Genomic DNA, 27516 nt, shown 5'->3' on the forward strand with positions numbered 1-27516 from the left:
ATGCTTCACGTTTCTCTGTAGTTACCTCTTGTCCTTTTTCTGGCATCCCTTCAGGACGCCACTTCACATTCAGTCATCACATCTCCTTAAGCTCCTCTTGGCCATGAAGCCATGACAGTTTCCTAGACCTTGTACTAAGTTTCCTAGATTGAGTACTGTCAGATATTTTGTAAAATGCCCCTCAATTTGGATTTGTCCAATCTTTTTTCTTGTAGCTAGACTGGATGACGTATTCACATTTGGGAATATAAGCATGAATGTTTCCTACATAGGCCAAACGTGATGTTTTGAAAGCTGTGTATGCTCTGTGAAGTTTGGGTATTGAAAACCAATAGATGCTCCACAGGGAACACGTTGATTACATGGGACATATTCATGCAAAGAGTGACTCACAGTCAATTACACTGTATGTGGTTTCTCAGACTCAGATGGGAAGCCGACTTCAGTTACCCTAGGTACACCTCAAAGTTCCCCTATTTCACTACACTCAATAAATAAGCATAGCGTTAGCTGTATATATTTTTCAGTTATAGGTTAGTTATCTGCTGTAATTAACAACCTGAAACACTCAGTGACTTGATAAAATCAAAATATATTTCTCTCTCATACCACAAACACAGGATTTCTAGGTGAGGGTATTCTCTTTACAGTGGTGCCGTGGCACTCCATCTTTTCCTGAATCTATTATCTCCCAAAGCTTTCTGGTTCTCATCTGTGTTAGTTAGGGGACAAGAGAATAAAGCAGGCATGAAGACCTCAGTTGGAGATTTTTCAGGTCAGATCTTGAAGTGGCATGAATTACTTCTGCCCATGTTTCATTGGCCAATAACTCAGTCACCTGACCCACCTAGTTGCAAGAGAGACGGGGAAATGTGGTCTAGCTATGTTAGCAGAGAGAGAAAGAAAGAGACTTTGTGAACACATAGCAGCCTCTGCCACTCTATGAATTTATGTCATACCAAACTTCCAGCAGATTAAAAACATGATCAAATGACTTGGAAGATGCACACTATTCTTTTCTCACACATACCTCTGTTTAGATTTTGCTAGTCTTCTCTAAGGATGCTGCAGAGGGTAGCCTCTACATAGGCGCTTCCACAACACTGATATTTCTTTAAAAGTGAAAGTCTGTCCTTTCAAGCAATGTAGAGGGAGAAGGATAAAGAGGTAGAAACTGGGGAGAATTATCCCAGCAAACAAAATATGCCTTGCACCAAATATATTTACAATTATTAAACCAGATGATTAGAAGAAATAGCTTATCACCTTCACTGATGGGAACACGGACCAACCGGAGACTCATAAAAGGAAGGGGAACATGAAAAGCGTAATCTCAATCCAGAGTCAAATTCCAATACATACCTTTCTAGAGAAAAATGAATGGAGTCTTTCTTTCTCAAATAGGACGACTCTTTCATTTTTTAAATAACCTTCCTCAATCTGAGCTATAGTATGTCTGGATGCTAATTGTCTAGTAGTCTAGACAGTGATGATATTATGGCCAAGTTATGCACAGATAATCACTATGTCACTGTTTCCAAAGCTGCCTACACATATTGCTTCACTGAACACACTTGGCATGTGTGACTATTCTCTTGATATTTATTTTTACCATGTAAGTAGAGAATGCTTAGTTAATCAAACCATCCAGGGAACTGATCATTTTTTAAATAATTCAAATGCAATGTGAGAGTCTTAAAGCTAAGAGAAAAAAATTATGTTAATGTAGCCCATACTTTTCTGTATTCTGGGGCAATAAACCCTGTGGCATTTTGCTTGCTTCATTCACTAGGGATACATCTTGCCCAAGTCCTTCCAGTATTTCTTCTGCAAATCATTCCTACCCTGATGGGTTGGCTTAACCAAAACCATTCTGATCAAGAAGTTCCAGGAATCTCTCTGGAGAGGTCTTTTCTGCAGCCTGATCCAATGCACAGGTTACAATAAAGTGGATGACTACGTGGTTCTCTGGCTTTTTCAAAATGACACATTTGTTTTTAAAAACCACCATCTTAAGAAAGTATATGGGCAATGATGTCATGACACCCTTAACCCCACCTGAAGGAGGGAGACTGAAATCAATGCAGAAATGAAAAACAGTATGGTTTGGAAAGTAGGAGGATGTTCCAGACACAGTGGATAACAAAGTTTATTTCTGGCATGGAAAGAGAAAATGATCAAAGGGACCTGGAAGAAGTTTGTTTGGCCAAGGAAAAGGCATAGACGGGAGTAACAGGCAGACAATCGAGCTTGGCAAAAGGGTGGGTGTTGATACGGCATGCCTTTAAGGACAGTTTCAAGGATCTGGTGTTCGTTTCTTACACTATTTCCACTATTACAATGAGCCCTGGAATCACTGTATTACCTAAGGAGACTTGTTAAATAACAATCTATGGCTGGAGGGGTAAAAAATAGAATCTTCCCTCACTCCTGTGGTATCAGTCTCCTTGGTCTCTCACCTAACATGGAAATGAGACACAATAGATGAATTTAAAATTCACCTGTGCAGCTTCTAAGCTCAGGCATCTTCCAGAACAGGTGAAGCGGGCCCAAAGGGGAATGCAGTCAAGTAGGGAGACTGGAAGAGGATTTTACGAACCTACTGGAAGGAGTGGGTGCAGTTCCCCAGTAAGAAGTTTGCTTTGCTTAATAATTCTGAGTAAAGCCAGTTCTTCCCAAAGGTGGTGGGTTGAATTGTGGCCACCTCCAAAAGATATGTGGCCTCAGAGCCTGTGAACGTGACCTCATTTGGAAGAAGAAACTTTGCACATGTAATTAAGTTAAGGGTATCAAGATAAGGTCATCCTGGATTTAAGGTGGGCCCTAAATCCAATGCTAGGTGTCCTTATAAGAAGAAGACAGAGAGAGATTTGACACCCAGAGATTCAGGGATATGTGACATGGGAGGCAGAGAATGGGGGTGATGCATCTTCAAGCCAAACTATGCAACGATTGCCAGCAGCCACCCAAAGCCAGGACGGGGCAAGGAACAGATTCTTCAGCACCTCCAGAAGGAACCAACTGGCACCTTGATTTTGGTTATCTCCAGAACTGTAAGAAAATTAACTTCTGTTGTTAGAAGCCACCAAATACATAGTAATTTATTACAGAACCAGATCTAGAAAACCAATATACCAAACAGGAAACACTGAATCATGAGCCTATCCCTGTGCTCATCCCGGCCATTACTCAGAGTATTTTAATTGTAGTAAAATATATATAACACAAAATGTACCATCTTGGCTATTTTAAAGTCTAGAGTTCGGTGGCATTAAGTATACTAACATTGCTGTACAACCATCACTACCATCCATCTCCAGAACTTGATCATCTTCCCCATCAGAACCTTTGTCCCCATGAAACACCAACTCCCTACTTTCCTTCCCCTCAGCCCCTGGGCATCCACGGTTCTATTTTCTGTCTTATAAATTTGACTAATCTAGGTGCCTCATATAAATAGTGCATTCAGTATTTGTCCTGGTACATCTGGCTTCTTCTTTCCACTTGGGCAACGTGTCCTCAAGGCTCAGCATGTGGTAACATGTGCCAGCACTTCATTCCTTTCTATGGCTGAAAAATACTCCGTTGTATGGATAGACCACATTTTGCGTATCCATTCTTCTGTCAATGGATGCTAGGGTTCCTTCCGTCTTTTGGCTGTTATGGATAATGCTGCTGCAACACAGGTATACAGATATCTCCTCATTCTCAAAATATCTTACTTATTTGTGACATCTCTTGAACTGCTTCATCTCTTCCTTCCCTCTAGCTGGACTGATTCCTGGTCCAGGTTCCCTCTTATCTTCCTACAGCCTCCACCCTTTCACCTTTTTTTATACTTTCCACTCTCAGCAATGCCCTTTTCAGGAATAGCTCTTGGCAGTGAGGACTGCAGAGTGTCTGTGTCAATATTTAAGTGGGATTTGGGGACAGAAACCAATGGCTGGTGGAGACAGGCAGTGAGCAGGGGCTAGGGAACTTTGTTGATGATGAATTTACACAGCAAACACAATGTTTCTGCTAATGAATGAAATTACAGATGAATAAAAATAGCTAAGTCTTTTAAAGGGGGCTAGTCTTCAAAGTTTATACAAGATCCTGTTATGGTTTGGCTGTGTCCCCACCCAAATCTCACCGTGAATGGTAGCTGTCATGAAACACCCTGTTATGGTTTGGCTGTGTCTCCACCCAAATCTCACCGTGAACTGTAGCTGTCATGACTCCCATGTGTTGTTGTTGGAGGGATCTGGTGGGAGATAACTGAGTCATGGGGGTGGCTTTCCCCACACTGTTCTCATGGTAGTGAATAAGTCTCACGAGATCTGATGTTTTTAAGGGGTTTCCCCTTTGGCTTGGCTCTCATTCTCTCTCCTGTCACCCTGTGAAGAGATGCCTTCCACCATGATTGTGAGGCCTCCCCAGCCATGTGGAACTATGAGTCCTTTAAATCTCTTGTTCTTTATAATTACCAGTCTCAGGTATGTCTTTATTAGCAGCGTGAAAACAGACTAATACAGACCCAGAAAGCATCAGTTGCCCGTATCAAAGGATAGCACCACTGCCTTTTCTGGAGGTGGCCCGAGTGGTCTTACAATGTTACAAAAGGCTTAAGCTTGATGCTTCCCCTCCATCCATCATGGGTATCCAAAGTCAAAGCTAACCATACAATGTATCATCCAATAAATGGGGATACTTTTGAGAGTGAGAGGGGAGAGATGTATAATTACCCCCAAAGACAACTGGCCCAAACTGGGGATTGTCTGGGCAAAGAGATGTACGCTCACCTGCCAATGTTCACTTCTACACCTCACCCCGAGCCCCTTGTCCCTGCCTGAAGGACCCATGCAGCATTTAGGTTTCCTCAACCTGGGAATTCACAAATAGGATACCATATCTCCAAACAGGTATTTAGTGATATAAAATCCCAAGCTACTAAGTAACATGAGATAAACATTGTGCCCAAGCTAAGGATGTACAATGTGAAATGTACTCTAATTATGCATTCTTCCTGGCTTTTTTCCTACGAAAATGACAGAAATAGCTAATGTGAATCAACACATACCTATAAAAAATAATATTGTTCATTATATTACTTGTCAAGAATCAAAAATTGTTTTATTAGCCTATTGTATGTTCTTCTCCTTGTGGCATTTTTATTTTGGGAGAAACTAGTTTTTGTTGGCCTGAAGAACAATCTCACACAAATAGTACAAGTATTCTCTGCTAGGAATAGCAAACACTTACCTCTGAAGGGAAAAAATTCTAGCTTCTATTTATTTATATTTGTTTTTTTCTCTCAACAATTGCTGTTCTCTATAATTTAAATGTCTGCAAAAATAGTAGTTATATAAACATTAATGCATTAAAAACTATCATTTCGATGTAGCGTGCAAATCCTGGAAGCTGAACATTAAGGAATCATGAGATTTTCCCTCTAAGCAAGGGGAGGGACTTCACAATCTTTTTATCCCTAAAATGTATCCTTTGAAGCTTCTCAGGTTCACATTGTTAAGCGGGCCTGAGTTACCATCAGCATTGCATTTGAGTAAATGCTCATTTTCCATCTGCCTCTGATCAGATGCACCTTTCCTTACCTGTGATAGACTTGGTTATTTTATTTCTATAGTTTATTTCAGTGTTAAGTATAGAATCTTTCTTTCCCTTTTAACACAAATATTTGTTTTTCTAACCATAATGTAATACATACATGTAACCCAGCAAACCTGGCTTTGAATAAAAATCACATAATTATTCCATTGGCTTTCATAAAATCATTAGCTATGTGTCCACAGTGGGGGGCAAAAAAAAGCTCCCAGAAAAGCTCATTAAATTATAAGACCGATATAATTCCAAAAGATGTTGGCCCAATAGAAGAAAAAGACAACTGGAGACGTGGGGGTTGGGGTGATAAGGAAATTAACAAAAGCCAAAGAACAGCTAAGATTGGTACCTGCGAGTATCAGGACCCCCACCTGGAGCAGAGATCTCTCATGTGTCTGCCCGAATCTAGAATCAGCAACAGCTCACAGGCCAACCTTCCACCGAAGAATAAATTTCAGGGATTTCCTCCCTGAAATCCTTGGACTTACGTGAAACTTCAAATCTTTAGGATGGGGTCTTCTGAGCCTTCCAAATGCTCTCATCTCCTATTCCCCAAGAAGTGCAACGCATTTAAGGAACTTTTTACCTCCTGCATAGTAAGCCCTTGAACCTACCTGACTGAACCCATGGTCCTTGTCACTGTAACAATTATAGTCCATTCATGCCACCTGCAATCATTGAGCTCCTACCATGTGTAAGACACTGTGCTAGACACAATCCTTTACATGTTGAAGACATGCCAACAATAACCAGAGAACCTAACGATAGAGGGGAGAGTGAGGCAGCATGTGGAGTGACTGGCAGGGAGGGCTAGTTTTGCTCAGAGAGATGGAAAGAACTTCATAGAAAAGCTACCCTTTGAGTTGGACCTTGAAGGATGAGCAGCAAAGCAGCTGGCATAGAAGGCGAGTGAGCAAAGGAATGTGGAAGAACCCCCACCCATCCTGATGGAAAGCCTGAAGGTCTCATCCTTGAACTACTCAAAGACAAGGAAATACTCTTTTGAGACTGGAGCTGAGGGTGCAGCGAACAGGCGGAAACATAACTGATTCCAGGAAAGATAGGTTGGAGCAAGCAAATGGTAATTTAGGTATTTTGCAAATAAATTAATAAATACTTTTTTAAAAAAGAGTCTTCCCTCCTGGAAGTATTTAGAAAGGAATGTTTAGTGGTATAAAAGAGATGGCTAATTATTTTGGTGAGTGTTGAGGGTGTTATGTCTCCCCCAAATTATCATGTTGAACTTCTAACCCCTGGTGTGATGGTATTCGGAGACAGGGCCTTGGGAGATAATTTGTGTTAGATGAGGTCATAAGGATGGGGCTCCCATAAAGGGATGAAGTGCCCTTGTAAGAAGAGACACTGTAGGGTGTGCTCTCCCTCTTTCTCTTTCTTTCTAACATGAGGACACAGCAAGAAGGTGGCTATCTACAAGATAAGAAAAGAGAGCTCACCAGGAACTGAATCTGCCAGTGCCTTGATCTTGGACATCCCAACCTCTGGAACTGTGAGAAAATTTTTGTTGTTTCAGCTACCCAATATATGATATTTTGTCCACGGCAGCTCGAGCAGACTAAGACAGTAGGACTATTTTGTTGACAATATTTTGAAATTGATAATAGTGATTTTGTACTGACAATGTGGGGAGGAAAGTTGCTAAACAGCTATAATATTTCAACAACGAAACGATAGCTTTTCTGAAGACCACAGGATAAGAGATCACATTGCTTGATAGCTTGGAAAACCATTTACAGCAAGAATGAACTTGCTAAAAGAGAACACCAATTTGTATTTAACTACAAAGTAGATGCTTGAGACGTGTGGCTAAATAAATGGACCAAAATATATAAAGAAACAATGACCCATGTTTCTTAGAACATAGCTGTAATTTTCCAAAAGACAGTAAAAGGGAAGTGATGAAACTTCACTCAGTATTGGGTTGAATCATATTAAAAGTAATATTTTGGTAAGGCAAAACTGATCTCATAAGAGCAGTTTCATCTGGTTTAAGATAATACTAAACAGTGATGTTGCAGTAATTCTTAACATACGAGTTTTATGTAATTTATCACGTTATAGTGTTAGAAAATAAATTCTTAACTGAACACAAATTAGTAAAGTAGCTTTTTAGAATTTGTTTTCTTAAGACTGTGATCAACCAGATCACTAGTAATAAAACTGTAAATTATGAAATTAACAGAATTTGACCTTTGGCTATATTTTAGGGAATACTTTCTCATAAAAGATAATTAAATATTAGTTGAAATAAAGTATTTAATTTCAAGGTTATTGCTTTGTAATTGGTTTCCTTTTAAGAGCAAAGTAAACTGAATTTATATTAAAAGTAGACAATTGTATTTTTATGCCACTTGAAAAAAATTGTTGTTTTAAATAACCACAGGATCATTAAGTTACATCCTTTGTGGAAGAAGGATCCCAGGCCAGGATTTTAAAACTCTATGTACTGGCTGTCTCTTAATACAAGATATTTTGGGAATGTATTTTTATTTTTCCCACAAAAATATTATTTATTTCTCTAACTGAAAATTTATAAAAGCTACACTTTCCTTGATATATTGGGAGATTAAGGCCCTGAGCCAATCAAATCTAATTGTGTCCACAACAGAATATTTTAAATACACATACCCTGGCATGAACACACACATGCCATGCACACACCTCCCCCAACCCCCCCCCCCCCCCCCCCCCCACACACACACACACTCAGTAGCAACAACAAATAGCATGCCCTGATAGCCCTTTTCCTGAACAGGAAAAAAAGAAAAAAAGAAAACCTTTCCTATTAACAAATAATACTAATTTAACTGCAGTGTTTTCTGTAAGAATTTCTTTTATTTTCGTTTTTATTATTTTAAATATTTTATTTTTAAATAGATAATATGTGCATGTGGGAAAAAAAGCTTAAGGCACAAGAGAATAAATGGTAAAAGTTGAATCTCTCTCTCACCCTCCTCAAGTCTCCCAGTTCCTTTCTCCGGAGTTAACTACTGTGAACTCGTTTTGAAAATCATCCCAGACATATTTGATGACAGCTGAACAGCTATTACAGCACAGCACAGCGGAACGAAAATGCAATCCACGTAAGCAAGTGAAAATTTTCTAGTAGCTACATTTTAAAAGTGAAAAGAAACAAGTAAAATTAAATGTAATATTTTATGTTATTTAAAAACTAATAGAGGCAAGATGTTATTTTGAAATGTAAGCAAGACCAAAATATTAATGAGATATTTTACACTCTTTTTCTCTACTAAGATTTTGAAATCCTATGTGTAGTTTATACTCAGAGTACATCTTAAATCAGACCAGCCACATTTTGATGTGAAAAGTGGTCACTGTACTAGACAGCATGGTTCTATAAAGTCTATAAAGTATAAGAATCTTAAAAAGAAAAAATGTACAAAGAATCTCTTTAAAAATCCTTTCATACAAAATACATTGTTCTTCATCTTCTTACTTTCCCAAACATTGTTAGAGTCATACACTTATAAGTGCACACATTATAAAAAGAAAATACAGAGAAAAAGTTTTAATCATCTATAGTCCTATTTTAGTACAAAGCTAGTTCTGAACCTCAAGGAATAAGTATATAATATAAATACATTTCAGTCAAAAACACATAGCTCTTTAGTAAGCTGTGTACACTAAACATGTACAGCATTTGTATGCTAATTTGACCTCAATAAAGTGGTTGGTTTTCTTTAAAAAAATTAAATAAGTAAAACCACCATTTCCCAAGCAAAAGCAAACAACTCCCAAAACTCATAAATCTGAGAATGCTGCCCAAGATGTCATTCAGTTAAAATTCTTATTGTGAGGTAAGGGAGACTTCACTAACCAATAATAAATGTGTATATTTTTGTTTGAAATGTGAAATCAATCTGTTTCTCTCTCCCTCTTTCTCTCTCTTTCTTTCTCTCTTCTTTCCTCTTGCAAAGAGAGGGCCAATGGCAGATATCGCCAGCAGCTGTTTTGGGGTTTGGATTTATTGTTTTACTCTAGTTGGGGTAGGGGCCCTGTAGTACATTTGATTGAACAAATAGCACGCCTTGCTTTGAAACAAGGGTGAGCAGGCTTATTCTTTGCCTGGAGCCAGTTTTTGCCTTCATACAGCTGTGTTTGGATATGTAGATATGGTACAGAAATTTGGAAAATTACCACGTGAAATTATTGTTTATCTTTTCTTCTCAGGGGAACAAAGTTTTGAATAAGCTTTTCATTGACGAATAAAAATCTCAGTGTCTAGTTAACTACAAAGTATGCAATACAGAATCACGTGATTCTGTGCCGTGGAAAGAACACCAGGCCTGGATTCAGGAATGTTCCGTGTCAGTCCTCACTCTCACCTGGGGCAAACTTCTAGTGGGACCTCTAGGAGCCCACTCAGCCGGCTGGGCCCCATCTCCGTGTTCCTTGGATTAGGAGGCGGGACCAGGGATTTGTATAACAATCCTACAATTCTTCTTGCCATAGATCTGCGCAATGTTTTCAAAACTTTCCTTTCAAAATAATGATTCTAAATCCTAGTTACAAGAAAATGTGTTATTCACAAAAGGACTCTTGGATAAATTTTTTGGTTTACAGCAGGGATTGGCAAACTGCAACTTCCAGAGCTAACTGTTTCTGTATGGCCATTGAGCTAACAATATTCTTTATGTTTTTAAATGGTTGGAAAAAATCGGAAGAAGAAGATGTCATGACACATGAAAATTATATGAAATTCTAATGTTAGTGTTAATAAAGTTTTACTGAAAGCCGGCTACACTTATTCATTGATGTATTAACTGTACTGAGTGGTTGCAACAGAGACTAAAATATTTACCGTGTGACCCTGTACAGAAAAAGTTTGTTGCCTCTTGATTTACAGTGTTTGAAAACAAATGGTAATCTGCAGAAAGAACAGGTAACATAGGAAGGCGCTTAGAATACGTTAGGCACTGCACTAAGTGATGTGGCTGAGTTTTAAAAATATGACCATCTTATGAAGTAGGTAGGAGCATGAGCCCCAATTTCGTGGATGAGGAAATTCAGGCTTGCCCATGTCATGTACCCTCAGGCTTGCCACGTTGCAGAAAAGTGGCAGAACCTGAATTTCATTCCAGCTCAAGCTGCAGAGCCCTTGTCTTCTACCTCTGCTCCAGAGCATGGACCTTCCTCCTCCTTTCACTCAAAAGACAGAGTTGTTTTGGCAATGCAGAAAGGACCAATCTGCTTAGGAACTCCCTGCCAACAAAGGTATTGGTGTCTTTGGGACTATTAAAAAGAACTTAAAATGACATATTTCACTTAAATCCATCCATCTACAGAATGTGTAACAATGCAAAAGTAGAAAGTTAAAGTTGTATCTTCAAAACAGCAAATAATGTGTTACAATATTTCAGAAGCTGAGTGTTCTACCCAGTGTTACCAAAGTGCCAACTAATAGACTGTTCTCCATTCCTGATCAAACTGTCACTGATATAGAGTAACACAATAAAAAGAATAAAAACAACATACTGAGTTTTTCATGGAACTAATTATTCAGCTTAAAGACAGTTCTCTATTGTGAGACTATATCCTCTCAAATTTTGGTGTAAAATATAGTCTCTATTATAAATAATCATGCTATACCTTAGCTTTTTTCTTTAGTGTACTTGCTTGACAAAAGTAAAACATAAGCAACACTATTTTGGGCCTTTATTTGTTTTATTTTATTTTGAAATTTCTTGGTCTGTGGAATCCTAAAGTCTGGGAACCTCTGGTTTGAATGTCTTTTGACCCAGTAATTCAATTTCTAGGAAATTATCCTCTGGAAATAATATGTGGCATAAAAAACAATCTATAAGCAAAAACATACACTGCACCATTATTTGCAAATAGCAAAATTTCAAAATAAGATTTTGTGCAATTCTCAAATTATGATATAGTCATGTAATAAAATAACATGTGGCCATTACAAGTCTTTTGTGTAATGTATCCAATGCCATGAAAACTACTCACAATATAATGCTAAGGGGTTAAAAAAAAAGCAACACAATTCTATAGATACAATATGATTGCAACTTTAAAAAAATTAAATGTATTATCGTAATATATTTTTAAATGTCTGAATGTAGGCACAGTTATGGCTTTTTTTTTTTCAGATCAAGAATGTTTTTTTCAACTTCTTTTCCAATCAGTCTGGGCTTTTTTTATAAGCAGCCATAATTGCGTGTGAAATCTGGGGGGTTTTTTGTTTTGTTTTCTGTTTTATTTATTTATTTATTTATTTATTTATTTATTTTGGTGCTTTTGCCTTCTGTTTTTTCTCTCATTATTCTCATCTTATTGTCTTTTACTTCTGTGTCCTGGGAGAGCTCTAAATGTTGATGCTATTGTCTGTGGCATCCATTCCGCAGCCAAGGTGTGGAATGAAGCCGTTGATTCTATTTGACGTTGGTTTCTTTCTGATCCTTCTCCTTCCACTCATCATTGTCATCTCTTCACAGTTTCTGCAGCTGTTCCAGAGAGATCATATATATTTGCATCCTCATTGTCAAATTATTTTCTTTTTGGTACCTTGGTAAATAATGTTTAGAAGGCTTTCACTGAATGGCATTGCTCAGGACATTCCTTTGCTCTTGACCTAGAGCAATTTTTAGTAGGTTGTGTTTGATCTTGTTTATTCTTAATCGAAGAGAGATCTCAGCAGATCCAGTATTTGCTGAGAGGGGAGGTGGCCCCCTGCTCCTCTCCTTTCTCCCTGCCCACATGGGGATGGTCCAAACCCTCTCAGACCCAAAGCCGGAGAGTTGGTGGACTTCAGGATCCCTCCCAGTGTTCTGCAGTGTGCATCCACTGGACTGAAGCAGGGTTTTCCCCAACACTTTCAGGGTTTCTGCCACTGTGAACCAATAGGGACAACAAGCTCCCCAGGCTGTAGGGTCGTGAGGCCTCTTAGTGTCCCTTTTGTTTTGTTTTTTTGTTTTTTTGAGACAGAGTCCCACTCTGTCGCCCAGGCTGGAGGGCAGTGGCCGGATCTCGGCTCACTGCAAGCTCTGCCTCCCGGGTTCAAGCCATTCTCCTGCCTCAGCCTCCCGAGTAGCTGGGACTACAGGCGCCTGCCACCTCGCCCGGCTAGCTTTCTTGTATTTTTTAGTAGAGATGGGGTTTCACCGTGTTAGCCAGGATGGTCTCGATCTCCTGACCTCGTGATCCGCCCGTCTCGGCCTCCCAAAGTGCTGGGATTACAGGCTTCAGCCACCGCGCCCGGCCTTAGTGTCCCTTTTGAACCTCCACCACCCATCCCCACTGTTATGGTCGAATTATATCCCCAGAAATTCTTACTGAAGTCCGAACTTCCAGGATCTCAGAAGGTGACCTTGTTTGGGAATAGAGTGTTGCAGTTGTAATTTTGTTAAGATGAGGTCATTGTGGAGTAGGGTGGGCCCCCGATCAGGTATAACCGGTATCCTTATGAAAAATAGGGGAAATCTGGGCACAGATACCCACACGCACAGAAAGCCATGTGAAGACACAGGCAGGGATGGGGTGATGCCTTTCCATGCCAAGGAAGTCCAAGGATGGCTTTCAACCACTAAAACCCAGGGGAGAAGCATAGCACAGTTTCTCACGACCTGAAGAAGAAATCAACCCTGCCAGCACCTTGACCTTGGACCTCTGGCCTCAAGACCTGTGAGATAATAAATGTCTGTTCTTTAAGCTGCTCAGTTTGTGGTGCTTTGTTACAGCATCTGTCACAAATGATACACCCTGCCCTGCTAGAGGATAAGACCTCATCTCTTCTGGCTCCATTCAAGTCAACCAGTGCTTGAGTGACATTAGAGCTGCCTCATGGTTCTTCACACACACTGTGTTGTTTCTCTATCAAGGAAGTCTCCTCTGTCTGGAATCTCCCCCTTATTTCCACCCTAATGCCCCATACATACAACCTACAATCCACCCTTACCACCTATCCTTACCCCCTCACTTTTACCAACCTATCTTACCCGCCCACCCTTTCCACCTACCCTTACCCACCCACACTTGCCAACCTATCTCTTACCCTCCCAGCCCCTTTTTTTTTTAATTTTTATTTATTTATTTATTTTTGAGACAAAGTCTAGCTCTGTCGCCCAGGCTGGAGTGCAATGGTGCGATCTCAGCTCACTGCAGCCTCTGCCTCCTGTGTTCAAGGGATTCTCCTGCCTCAGCCTCCCAAGTAGCTGGGATCACAGGCGTGCACCGCCACACCCAGCTAATTTTTGCATTTTTAGTAGAGACATTGGCCAGGATGGTCTCGATCTCCTGACCTCATGATCCGCCCACCCTGGCCTCCCAAATTGCTGAGATTACAGTCATAAGCCACTGCGCCCAGCCCCAAGCCCTTCTTGACTTGGAGACTGAGTTCAGAAGTCCAGATTGATCTACTCCAGAAAGCCTTTTCTGGGTTAGATGGCCTTTCTAGAGTGACTAACTATCTCAGTTCGTCTGGAACTGGGGGAGTTTCTGGGAGGCAGGATTTTCCATTCTAAATAAAACCAAGAAAGTCTTAGGCAAATGAGGACAAATTAGTTGCTCCATCTTTCTCAATCTTCCTGTAACTCCCTGTACATTTCTTTCTAAAATTGTTCTTCCTAAATGTATAATATGATGATCTGATTTATATTAGGATAATCTGGTTTGATCAGATTCACACTAGACCAGGAGCTCCTTCAGAACAATATTTTTTCCTATCTGTATCTCAACCCTTCCTACATAGTAAGTGCTTAGTTAACATCTTTACTTTTTCTTTTTTGAGACAGAGTTTCGCTCTTGTTGCCCAAGCTAGAGTGCAATGATTCAATCTCGGCTCACTGCAACCTCTGCCCCCCGGATTCAAGTGATTCTCCTGCCTCAGCCTCCTGAGTAGCTGGGATTACAGGTGCTCACCACCACCCCCAGCCAATTTTTTGTATTTTCAGTAGAGATGGAATTTCACCATGTTGGCCAGGCCGGTCTCGAACTCCTGACCTCAGGTGATCCAAATGAATGAATGGTAAGAGCACTGCCAAATCTCTTCAGGGGTACCTTTGCATAAATGCCTCCATCTACTCCACATTCATTCCTGGACAGCTACATTCTGGGTACTTTGCTCCAATTAATAGCTTTCATGTCTGCTCAACTTAGGAACCAGAGGCCTCAAAGTGACATTACTCTAGAACTGTTGTATGTGATACCTACTGTATTTCACAAACACACCAAAAGTAAACCATAACTGCTCAGCCTGCTAACAAAGTAGTTTTCCAAGAATCAAAATTTGACATTCATCAAGTCTCTTGGAAAAATAAATTTCACCTGAAAGTTGTTTGGTTGTTGCTTTTTTAAAAATACAGCCTTCATATCAGAAGCTGCTACAAGTCCCCCTTCTTAACTGATAACATGTGAATAGAAAAGTGATCAACTTAAAGAATACTAAAACAATTCTTTCGAATCATTCCTAGAAAATGATTCAAGAGCATCTTGGAGTAACTCTGTATAAAGTGAATAGTGTCAATCTAGTTCTCAAGGCTTTTTGAAAACAATGAGATATCTGCTCAGAAAAATATTATTCTGATAAATTCTAAAAAATATATTCTGGATTATATAAATAATATATGTTTAATGTTTTTGCTTGTTTGAGACAGAGTTTCACTCTGTTGCCCAGGCTGGAATACTTGGCACGATCTTAGCTCACTGCAGCCTCCACCTCCCAGGTTCAAGTGATCCTCCTGCCTCAGCCTCCCAAGTAGCTCGGATCACAGGTGCCCACCACCACACCCAACTAATTTTTTTATTTCTAGTAGAAACAGGGCTTCACTATGTTGGACAGGTTGGTCTCAAGCTCCTGACCTCAAGTGATCCACTGGCCTTGGCCTACCAAAGTGCTGGGACTACAGGCGTGAGCAACCATGCTTGGCCTGTTTAATTTTTCAAAATAAGAAAATATTAATGATTAGAAAGAAAGGAAATAAAAACTAACCCATAATTATACCATTCTCAACACAGTTAAATGAACATCTTTACAATATATAACTATAATTATCCAAAAGGATATTAATATCTATAGTATTTACTGTATAAAAACATTTTTCATTATTATTAACAATTCTGTAAGGAATATCATTTTAACCAAATATTTGTGTATATCCTTATCCGTTCCCTTAGAATAAATCCTTAAAGGTGGGATTTTCAGGTTAGGTTACATTTTGAAATTCTTTTGCTTTAAATGTTTCACATATTTTTTCTAGTCATATATTTTTAAAGTCCATAAAAATATTTATTAGCTATGATCATTTTTTATGGACTTGTATGGCTATTTTTCACAATTCAGTTAGGAAGATAACATTATTGTAGATCAAGAATCTTTTTGATGACAAAATGTTTACTTTTACCTAAAAGAGAATTATGATGAAGTTATTGCATCTTAAGTTAGGTATAAAAATTATCTCTATATTTACATTGCTTAGGTGAAAAGTAATTTGGAAATGTAGGTTGGAGATGAGTGAGTTAAATGTACCAACGGTATTTTAGCTGTCTCACTGAAGAGACATTCCAAAATCTTGCAGCACAAGAAATACTTTGAAAGTCGGCCTTAAACTTAATCCCATAGGAGTGGGGCTTGGCAAACGAGTCAGCAACTTTCTTGTAACCCTAAGAAGTTCACAGATTCCAGTAAGCTTCCATGTGTTTTGCAATCCAGATTCTACTCCATGAATCTTTCTTTTGAGTTTATGAAATTTCCTAATTTTCCTAATACATCCTACAAATGCTCTCACTGCCGTCTGTCTCTCAATCATAGAAGTGCCATATCGATTTATAGTCTCCAAAAGTCAATAAAGCCTCCCCTCCCCAAGTAATGGGGAGAAGTATCTGGAATCACTTTATGAAGTATACTTAATAATAATATGACAACAACATGCCACGTTATCATAGCTCAAACTAAGCTGAGACAGCCTGGTCAGTACTTGGCTATCTTTGAAACAAAATCACATTCTTCAGGAAGTGGTGCTGGTAACTCAATAAGCAGCAGCTGTTCCTGGGTCTTTGAAAAAATGTTTCATCATTTGACCAGTATTCAGTATCCAGCATTATGTCCCATTATAACTGACGGCCAACATGGAAAACCTCTGGGCAAATAAATACATGAAAATAAAAATCGCTCTTAATCTGAGGATCCTATCTCAATTTAAATGTACTCTGTTCACATCAATTTCTCTGTAATGTTAATTTGCACTTATTACCCAGAAATTCCATACACATAAAATGATTGCTTCATTCCTTCCAATCTTTATAATGAGCACTCCATCCCTATGCCATTTAAAAGCTTTCTAAAGACCCTTTTAAAAGGAAAGGTGATATCACCGAATGTAATGTTTATTTACAAGATAGTATGATCCCAGGCTTCCAGATGCTCAGTATAAATAAGAACCCAGAAACATGCACTGCATTTAATAGAAATTTGAGCCCATCAATTTTACATGATCCTACCAAGGGGAGTGTAGAATGCTAATGATGCTAATGAGAACTAGATGTTGACAGAAGATTCATTTATAAATAAAAATATCCAGAAAGATGATTAAATCAGAGGATGGTTTGTCAATATCCACCCCACAGTAGGCCTATCAAGATGATCAACCGCAGTTTCAATAACAATAACAAAAACAATTATGATTCTCTGTACTTATGTAGCACTTTTCATCAGTGAACTGAAAAAGATCTGTATTAAATGATCTTCAGAGCCCTTGACCACCTGGGCTTGAAGTATCCCCTTGGAGGAAGAACCTAAATCAACATCGTGTTCATTATTATGTTTAAATGGCCTTAGCAATCCATGCTCAGCCAGTGACATCTCACACTGTGCGCACCCACACCCAGATAACAAACAGAAGAGGCCTCTGGAAAGGAGAGAGGGTGACAAAAATCCAGCTTGTGCTTCCAGTCCGATTCTTTCCTATGCCTTACTTCCCCCAAGGTACCTATGGAGCTGAGATGTTCAGGGTTTATACAGTCCAAATAGAATTACTAAAATGTATACATTACGCTTTAAGGTTAGTAGGGGTCTCTACTCATTTTTAAGGAAAAACAAAAAGCTAACTATTTTTTTTTTTAATCGAGCTTGAGTAGTAGAAATACAAATGGAAGGACAATTCATAAACTACTGTGTATTCTCTTCTATTTTGACAGGTTATGACTGTCACAAACTTTGGTATGATATTAGAAAAAATTAATTTATTGCCACGTCATAAAGATGCCAACTCTGCCAGCCTCTGATACAATTTGGATGTAAATATTTAGTGATAGATAAAGAAACTCACCCAAAGAGCTTCCTGGGTCAGATTTTCACCATTCTCCTTTAACAAAGGCAGAGACGATATTGGGCAGGCTGATAGGACAGCAAGTAATCCTCCAGCAGGAATGGAAATGAAGACAAGTATGAGGTATGGTTGAAGAAAATGAATAAATAAGGAAAAGGGAACACAAAGATATAATAACTGCTTCAGGTGTACAGAGGCCCATGATATGAAAGAAGGAGATGCTTGATCATTACCATCCTAAAGAGGCAGAGCCAAGGCCAGTATGAGGACACCCACTGGTGGATGTTTCAATTCCCAGTGACGAAGCAAAAGTCATGACTATTCTACAGAGTCGCATCATCAGGAACAAGAAAGGAGACAAGGTATAGGTGTGCTCACTATGTACTCACTAATTCCGCAAATACTTGCTAAGCATGTATTCAGTGTTGGGCACCATGCAAGATACTGTAGATACAATGGTGAGGAAAGACAAATATGGTACGTGTTATCTTGGATGTTGGTCTGGTGAGGATTCTGGGCATCACACACATCAGTGCACAGCTCCAGCTTCAGCACATCCTGTTGAGGGGCAGTGGGTGGACTGTGGGGCCGTGGGGCTGACCTAGTGTTGAGTTCAGAGAAGCTTCCCTAAGACAGAAACACTTGAGATGAGATCAAACTAAGAGAAGTAAAACAAGTTAAAAAGCACAGGGGACAAAAAAGATTCCAGAGAGAGTTAGAAATTCCAGCTCAAGAAAACAGAAGAAACGGGAAGGGGTAAAAGAGCCCTTCTAGGTCACATTTGAGAATTTTGTCTTATTTTAGGAAAAAACATAAAGTCATTAAAGATGGTGCTGTGGTTTGACTGTGGACCCCACAAAGAATGTATTGGAAACGTAATCCCCGACGCAGCCGTGTTGGGAGATGGAGCCTGGTGGGAGGTGTTTAGGTCATGAGAACTCCACCCTCATGAATGTATCAAAGCTGAATATTCCAGGGCTCAGGGCTGGGAGTTCAATCTCTTGCTATCTCTAGTCACTGTCTTGCCCATCCACCTCCCTCCATGGGATGATACAGCATTAAAGCCGGGGAGGCATCTTTTTGAGAAGTGAAGGAGTGGTGACCTGGTCACGTTGCTGCTTTGAAAAAGTCAAGTCAGATATACGATGGAAAGTGGATGGAATTGGCCAAGGTCTATCCAAGGAAGCAGAAGGGGTCTACCCTAATGTCAGATGCTCCTGGATCTAGAATAACTTTTGTTTCATGCACTTACTAATTTAGTCAGTATTCAACATGTTAAATGATATTTTGAAAGTAGAAGTTAGATTTTATGTCAGCAAAATAACTTGTTAGTGTCTCTGATATTACTGCTGTGGTTGCCAACAATATTTCCTTTAGACTTCAGGAGTATTATTCTGTGTTCTTAGCGATGTCAAAATAATGTAATTGAAATATGTCATAAGTTATTATATTATCAAAATAATCACAAGACAGCATTTATTGATACCATTTATTGTCTTATCCAGTTGTATGCTAGATTTCAGAAAACAGAATGAAGTTAACTTGAACAATTGGTTGTTTGAAAAATCTGCAAAACTTAGGATGAACTTAAATTTTCTCACCTCCATAAGTTACATTATTTCTTGTGATGACACATACTTAATACACAAATGAAGCGAGCCCATGATAGCTTTTACATACAGTGATATTATAAATAAATGTGTTTATAAAGATTTTATGGAACAGTGTGGAGAAGTAAAGAAAGAGCTGCTATAACTCTAAGGTATTTTCTGTAAGTGTCCAGAAAACAATGTCAACAATTTCCGCGGGCTGGTTATTAAATCAATGTGAGTGAATGTTATTATTCCTTTGTAGAAATATGTTATTCTTTCTACAAAGAACATGTATGCAAAGCTATTCCTAATTATTTATTTATTTATTTTTTAACAGTGGTTTATTTTGTGGCTTAACCCAGTCACTTACAACAAACTAAATGAGCTAAGGATGAGTTCCTGTTTTGTATGTGCATGTATGTTTATGTGTACGTTAAGCCTTTGTTGTGGGTGGAGGGTGGGGATATGTGGGAGGAAACTAAAAGTAAAGGAACATGATGAATCCCACTTAGAAGAAAGGGATGTAAACTTTTAAAGAGGGCTATGGTCAAACAGAATGATACAATGCAGTATTCTCATTTTGCATGCGCTTTGCCATGGCATGAGTCTAGTTTGACATCTAACATTCTGACAAAATAAAAAGCAAAAACAAAAATCTTAGCCAACAACAAAAACACATACATATACTACTGGGATTATCCTGTTAGGGGATAAAGCTTTCAGTTGCGCAATACGGATCAAGTGCTTAAGAATAACAGACACACAAGAGCGTGGGCACGTTTCCCACCTTCCATCCATACTGTGAGAACAGACACACAAACACACCTGGAGGCCCCTGGGCTGCAAGGGGAACCCATGAAAGGAGGATACTGTCTTCCTTAGAGATCTCCAAATTGTGCGCTCAAATTCTTCAATCCATTCCCTCACACAATCATTCATCATTTATTTAACAAATATCTATCAATCACCTCCAGCACGCCAGGCCCTGTTTCAACGATCCTGACATATGCTATGGGGTGAATGAATGAAGCAGGTGGCACTGCACCCATTTTACAGGTGTGGAAAGGGACAACAAAGGACCAAGGGGTGACAAAGTGGAAACCAAGGCCAGGGTCCCAGGTATCTTGTTCAATATTTGTTCACTTTGGTTTAGTTCAGGACAGTGATATTTAAACCATGGCTGATTTTGGCTTCTGAGGGGCCAGGATTTCTGCTACAGTGCACAGAACAGCCCTAACAATAAAGAATGATCAGAAGCAAAACGCTGATAGTGCTGCTATTTAGAAACCCTGGTTCAGGGGGACCACTTGGAAACTTCAGTGGATGATCCAGAATTTATTTTTGCCTATCTGGGTAACGGGAAAAGTTTAAAAAAAAAAAAAAAAAGTGAATTTCTTCTAAGCTGTTGACACAGACATGTGATTCTTTCATAAATGAGTTTCAATCTAAGTTCTAATTTTTGAAAAGAGGTGTTTACTTTGCAAACTTAACTTGCATTAAAAAGAATTCTACAGTGTGACTATCCATTGCCACCATAAGCAGCAGCACTTTTACCTGTCAGTGATGGTGCCTCAGTGTGCAGTCACAGAATGCACAGAACAGAGGACTTCTCACTGCTGTGTCAGGACACTCGATCCATGCGTCGTTTCTCAGGTGAAACTGTAGCCCTCCTGCTGTAAAAGTCACCCGCTCAATGAGGTGCATTTACCCTGTATTAGTAAGAATCTGTAGTTCAAAAAAGCTATATTTGGGGCAAAAATCAACATCTTCAAATTCAAGTAACCTCGCCCCCTCTCTCAGCAAGAAGTTTGCGTGAAAAGACAGCTGGAAATTCTAGCCCTTAAGATGTTAAACAAAAATGGGATAAATGTACTGTGTTTACATGGCATCTTTAGTTTCCAAATGTGTTTATTCTAATATCCCTGGGAGATAAACTGGGGCAAGACTCGACATCACTACTTACTGAACTGGGTGCAGGGCAGGGTGCTTAGATGTAAAGACAAAGTGGCTTACCTCTATGGCTTCCTGGCCAGGACAACACTGGCTTTGTTATTTACCTCCCTCTCCAAGTCATAGTCATGCCCTTAGATCATGACTGTAAGCATTTCAGAAGGCTGAATGGTTCTAAACGCTATAGTTATATAATTTTGAAAATCAGTTATAGCTATGTTTTTGCTCTTCAAATCTCCTTCACTTAAGTAAAGGCCCCACTGGGAAATTTTTAGATTGCCTGTTAAAAAAAACCTTGTCCAAGAACAATTGTTCTACCAATAATCATGACATCAAAGAAAAGTGTAAACAAGAATATCTTAATTTCTTTCAAAGCATCCAATCTAGTTTTCCCTAAACAACAAAATGGAAAATCTCAGGCTTCAAAAACCTCATGGATTTTTCTCAGCTTTTCCACCAACACACTGGACTCTATTCTCTCTCCTAATTGGGTCTGATAAACATATTTATGTAGGCAAATAATGAGCCCATTTGAGTTTCTAGCTTTGTCTTCCCACAGGGAGATGCGCAAAGATGTTCAGTCCTTTCCTTCTGAAGGCTGGTCAGTTCTGTGTGATGCACACACATATTTCTGAGCATTTTGCAGCACAGTGACATTGCTTAATGCAACTCACAGGGGTGTGAAGGGCTGAACAAGACCGTTGAGGTGAGTACATGTGATGAAACAACACAGAGAAAAAGTATAGCAGGGACTAACTTATTTACAGTAAACGGTTCCTATTCTTTACCTTCAGTCACTCTAATCATGTTGAAGTGAGGTTCAAAGAGAAAGAAATGGAGCCCGCACCACACCATGAGAACCTGGAAGGAAAAGTGTAGCCCTGAGCTCATCGCCTGCAGAGGGGCCAAGGTAGATGACAAGGATAGCTGACCTCCACCAGAAACTGCCAAAAGCTCCAAGAAGCTCATATCTGCCTCCAGGCCCTTCATACCCAAAGGTTGATTTAGACCCTAGGAAGAAGACAATGTGATAGGACTTATATAATTTATATAATTAATAATTATGTAAAAATTATTATAATTTATGTTATATATTACATATCATATTTATATAAGTATATATAATTAACTATATAATTTATATAATTAATTAGAATATTAATATAAAAGGGGCTTTTAATATATTGAATACATATCAATATATCATTTTGATATTATATATCATATTGATAAGAATTATAATTGCATTATATAATTATATATTATATAATTATAATAAATTATATTATAATATATATTATATAATAATAATATATATTATTATATAATAATACTATAATAAATTATAATAATAATATATATTATATATATAATTTATTATTATATAATAATAATATAATAAATATAAATTATAATAAATAATATATATATTATATTAATTATATAATTAATATAATCATATTAACTATTAACATGAAAATTGTGCTTTTAATGTATGGATTACATATCAATATAGCATAAATTATATAAATATATATTATATATATAATTTATTATTATATAATAATACTATAATAAATTATAATAAATAATATATATTATATTAATTATATAATTTATATAATCATATTAACTAGTAACATAAAAATTGTGCTTTTAATGTATGGATTACATATCAATATAGCATACTGATATAAAAATTAATCCCTCAATTCAATTCCATTCATTTATCACCCACAAGCATTTACTGAGTACCTGCAAGCCTAGGTTGAGTACCTCCATGCATGTATGGAGCACTCAGTCTCTTCCTGGCACCATTCTTATACTGAGGACACAGAGATGAAAATGCACAGCGCCCCCAACCCCTGTGGCTCACAGCTCGTTGCACAGACTAAAGCATAAATAAGTCATTACAAAGTGAAGGGAGCCACAACAGAGGTGTAGGCAGAACAAGACACAGCACAAACAAGGGCCTAAAATCTCCACCAAGAAGTGATGGGTGAAGTTCTCAAGTATGACAAAGGGTGTGATATTTGACGAGGGTGGGTACTCTGAGTGAGCAGAGATAACATGGAAAAAGGTATCTGAGTCAACTGCACAACAATTTACGAAGGGCCCTCCAGGAAGTATGCTATGCAAAGTATGGAACAAATGAAGAAAGATGGTGCCTCCAGGGGAATTCCTAGCTCCTATTTTTAAAAGGATGTATGTTTTTAACTCCTTGAGATTAGCAGAATATGAAATGGACACCAATTACCCATACTTTTGATTGATTGCCTTTAATCCTCCATTCCTCTTATATGTGGTTACAAATCCTGCAAAATATTGATGAAATATCCTAAAATGATAAAGCAGTGATGCCAACAGATAGATAGCCTAATGATATGCAGAAGCAGAAGGTAACATAGAATTAGTGAACACAGAAATGGAAAAATCCCAATCTCACTATTAATTGAAAGTATGCATTTAAAAAAAACAGTAACTTTCTGCTTATTGTGTTACCACATATTTTGCACAGTGATCATGTCTAATCCTGGGAAGCATCTAGTGAATCTATGTATTTACATGTGGCAATTGTACTATATGTCTTTAGACCCTTGACGTCAAAGGAAAGGAGAAAAGGAAACCTCTATGCACGGAGATGTTCACATCAGTGCTATTTATGAAATTAATAACAAAAATAGAGAAGCAAATGAAACTTCCAAAATTAATAAGAGTGCAAAATCACTGTACATTTCAGATGAGTCATGGTATTATTCTTATTATTCTTAATATTAACATTTATAATTATTAAAGCTCTTGCCACATGGAAATACTTTCAACATAATGATTATTTAAAAGGGTTAGAAAATGGCATGTATACTATGGTTTCAACTGTATAAAATATTTATTTACATAGACGAGAATCAGAAGGAAATATCAAAATAATATTACATAAACACTTTTTTGTTATCTTGAATACTCAGACTTCCTGCTAATAATTTTTAAGCAGTTCTAATAAGACTAGAATTTGGATCATCTAATAAACCCCATAGTAAGGAAACAGTATACACAGCAGTTCTGCAAAAGTCTTAGACACACACGCAGACCTTCATATTAAGGTGAAAAATGTACAAGCATATGAAATTGAGAAAAAAATTTCTCATATGGGTGGGAGTGAAGATTCATTCCAAATTTTGCTTTGAGTAGATCTGCAAGTTGTCATTACAGTGCCTTGTCTTATTTATCAGTCTGAGCACAATGGCAGAACACGGTCATCTAAATTATCCATTTACCTTGTATATGGAATTAAGAGCTCTGTGTTAGGGAGCTCCAAATGTCAAGAGGCAGAGTCATGCCGGGGATTGATTCTGCAGATTAGAACATCTCCACCAAGGCATTTGGCCTGGTAGATGTCTAAGTAGATTAATTGAAGTAGAAATGCATTATTTATTATTTAACACTTAGTGAAAGCAGTCAGCAAGCTAGGTTTAATAACGATTTCTTTTAGACACTCACCGATGCATAAGAATTAGGTAAACATGACCCAATCATTACTTGAGAGGTTTATCAGGTTTCAAAATCAGAACTTTTTTTAAAAAAGAGGCAATTAGCATTGTGATATTCTTCTTGCCTGTTAGAAAAGATAAGTTTTATGATAACTATGGGATCTCTAAGAATTAGGCTTATTTAGACAAGGAATGAGGGAGGACTTTACAATGTTGACAGAGGTCCATTCAGTCAGGGCTATGTTTCTGATCCCTGTAGATAAATCTAGAAGACAGGAACACACTAACTGACTTCGACACTCCTAATGGTGACTACTAATTATTTCAGAATTGGAGGAAGACTTGCCTTCCTGTGACAGCTGCCTGGATTGCTGGAGTCTAATTCATACCTATCCATGTAGGGGAAAGCTGACCTGCTGCCTGGACAGTATCTTGTCACTCCTGGATGCCTGGCCCCTTGGTGTGTGCTCCCTCTAATTCATAGGTTGCAGCATATTTCTGGAGTCACTTTACCCAGCATAGACTGATCTGAATCTTCTTCTTTTTCAGTGGAGTCAGGCTTTGACTGGAGAATCCCTAACCCGTGGCTTCTTTCCGGCTTTGAAGATGGGACAGAAGATGTAGATGGTTAACCATCCTTCAAGGATGGAGGATCTCACTACCCTTCACACCCAAAGATGACCTCATCATTAGCTCATATATGACGTCTAATACTTCCAGTTGCATAATTTGGGGCAAAATACTTAATCTCTCTAGGGTTCCCATTTTTCCTTGTAAACGACACCTACGATAGAGGGGTCACTGCTGGGATTAAAGACAGAAAACAGGCCAATGGCATTCTCCAGTGGCTTATAGACAAGCAGTGCCTGATGTATTTTGGGTCCTCCATAGCACTCCTTTTTAAAAAATTATGGTAAGAACACTTAACATGAGATGTGCCCACCGAACAGATGTCTAAGTGTGCGATACAGTACTGTTATCTACAGGTACAGTGTTGTACAGCAGATCTACAGAACCTACTCATCTAATCTAACTGCAACTTTATGCCTGTTGAATAGCAACTCATCACTTTCCCCCCAACTCCCAACCCCTGGCAACCACCTTTCTACTCTCGCTTCTGTGAGTATGACTATTTTAGATGCCTCATGCCACATTTGTCTTTCTGTAACTGGCTTATTTCACTAAACACAGTGTCATCCAGGTTCATCCATTCTGCTGTATATTTCATGCTTTCCTTTTTTGTTCAGGCTGAATAATATTCTATTGTATGCATATACTGCATTTTCTTTTACCAATCTTTGTGTGTGTGTGTGTGTGTGTGTGAGAGAGAGAGAGAGAGAAAGAGAGACAGAGAGAGACAGAGAGAGACAGAGACTCACTCTGTCACCCAGGCTGGAGTGCAGTGGCACGATCTTGACTCACTGAAACCTCTGCCTCCTGGCTTCAAGCAATTCTCCTGCCTCAGCCTCCTGAGTAGCTGGAACTACAAGTGTACACTACCACATCCAGCTAATTTCTGTATTTTTAGTAGAGATGAGGTTTTACCATGTTGGCCAGGCTAGTCTCGAACTCCTCACCTCAGGTGATTCACCCACCTTGACCTCCTAAAGTTCCGGAATTACAGGCATGAGCCACCACGCCTTCTTTCCACTCTTTCAGCAATGGACATTTAGGTTATTTCTATACTTTGGCTATTGTGAGTACTGATGCAATGAACATGGGAGAGCAAATATCTCGCTGAGGTCTTGATTTCGATGATTTTGGATAAATACCCAGAAGTGGGATTGCTTCCATTGGTAGTTCTATTTTTAATGTTTTTCATTATCCTCCATAGATTTCTCGAACACATGCTTCTAACTTCAAATTTCTTTACTCATAGCACAGATTCCATTACCCACCCACTCTCAATGCTGCCCATTTCTGTCTTTTTCTGAGAATTTCTAAGTATTTTATGAATAAGTATCTCTTTTCTTGGCTAATGGATAGAATTGAAATTGCTTTACAACTACCAGCGGTAACTTCGATGGGAAGGATGACAGCTGATGCTAAAAGATTAACACTGACTTCAGAGTGGTAGCAAAAAGAAGAGGGTTATTTCAGAGACCACAATTTATAAACAACAGCATTCCTAACAGGCTAGAACAATAAGAAAGTAAAATTGTGGATTCCTATTCTTTCAGTGTTGGTTTGTTTTGTTTGGTTTTATTATAATTATATAACAAATACTATACTTTCATTTTATATACAGAAATGTGAATACTAAATTTTATTGTAATAGAATCTTTAATACAATCAACAAAAATAGTACAGTGTAACAAATACACCTATCTCAGAAAACACATTGAGGGCAATGTCAGAAAGAATATTTACTTGTAAGTACAATCAGTGGCTTCAATTATAGCTGAGTTCCATAGACATAAAATGTAAAATGTAACTATATCATATGTGATGGTTTGCTTCCTGTGAACTTCACTCATTAATACCTTAAAGGCCTTCCCGTGATCTTGTTTAATAACATGTTCTTAAAAGGGTGTTATTCTCTGCAACACACATTTTTTAATTCTGGATATTTAG

The 27516-nt window shown here is 38.4% G+C and overlaps 1 long non-coding RNA gene across 1 annotated transcript in view; it reads right to left on the reverse strand.

Moving 5' to 3' along the window:
* Window positions 1-21715: 21715 nt before the first annotated feature.
* LOC117095744 overlaps window positions 21716-27516 on the reverse strand; it is a 213939-nt gene continuing 208138 nt past the window's right edge. The window contains exon 3 of the long non-coding RNA XR_004442159.1: window positions 21716-22465. This is a non-coding gene — a long non-coding RNA (uncharacterized LOC117095744). The remainder of the gene's footprint in view (window positions 22466-27516) is intronic.

This window comes from Trachypithecus francoisi, unplaced genomic scaffold, assembly GCF_009764315.1.
Source record: "Trachypithecus francoisi isolate TF-2019V2 unplaced genomic scaffold, Tfra_2.0 Lachesis_group14, whole genome shotgun sequence".
NCBI classification, from domain to species: domain Eukaryota; kingdom Metazoa; phylum Chordata; class Mammalia; order Primates; family Cercopithecidae; genus Trachypithecus; species Trachypithecus francoisi.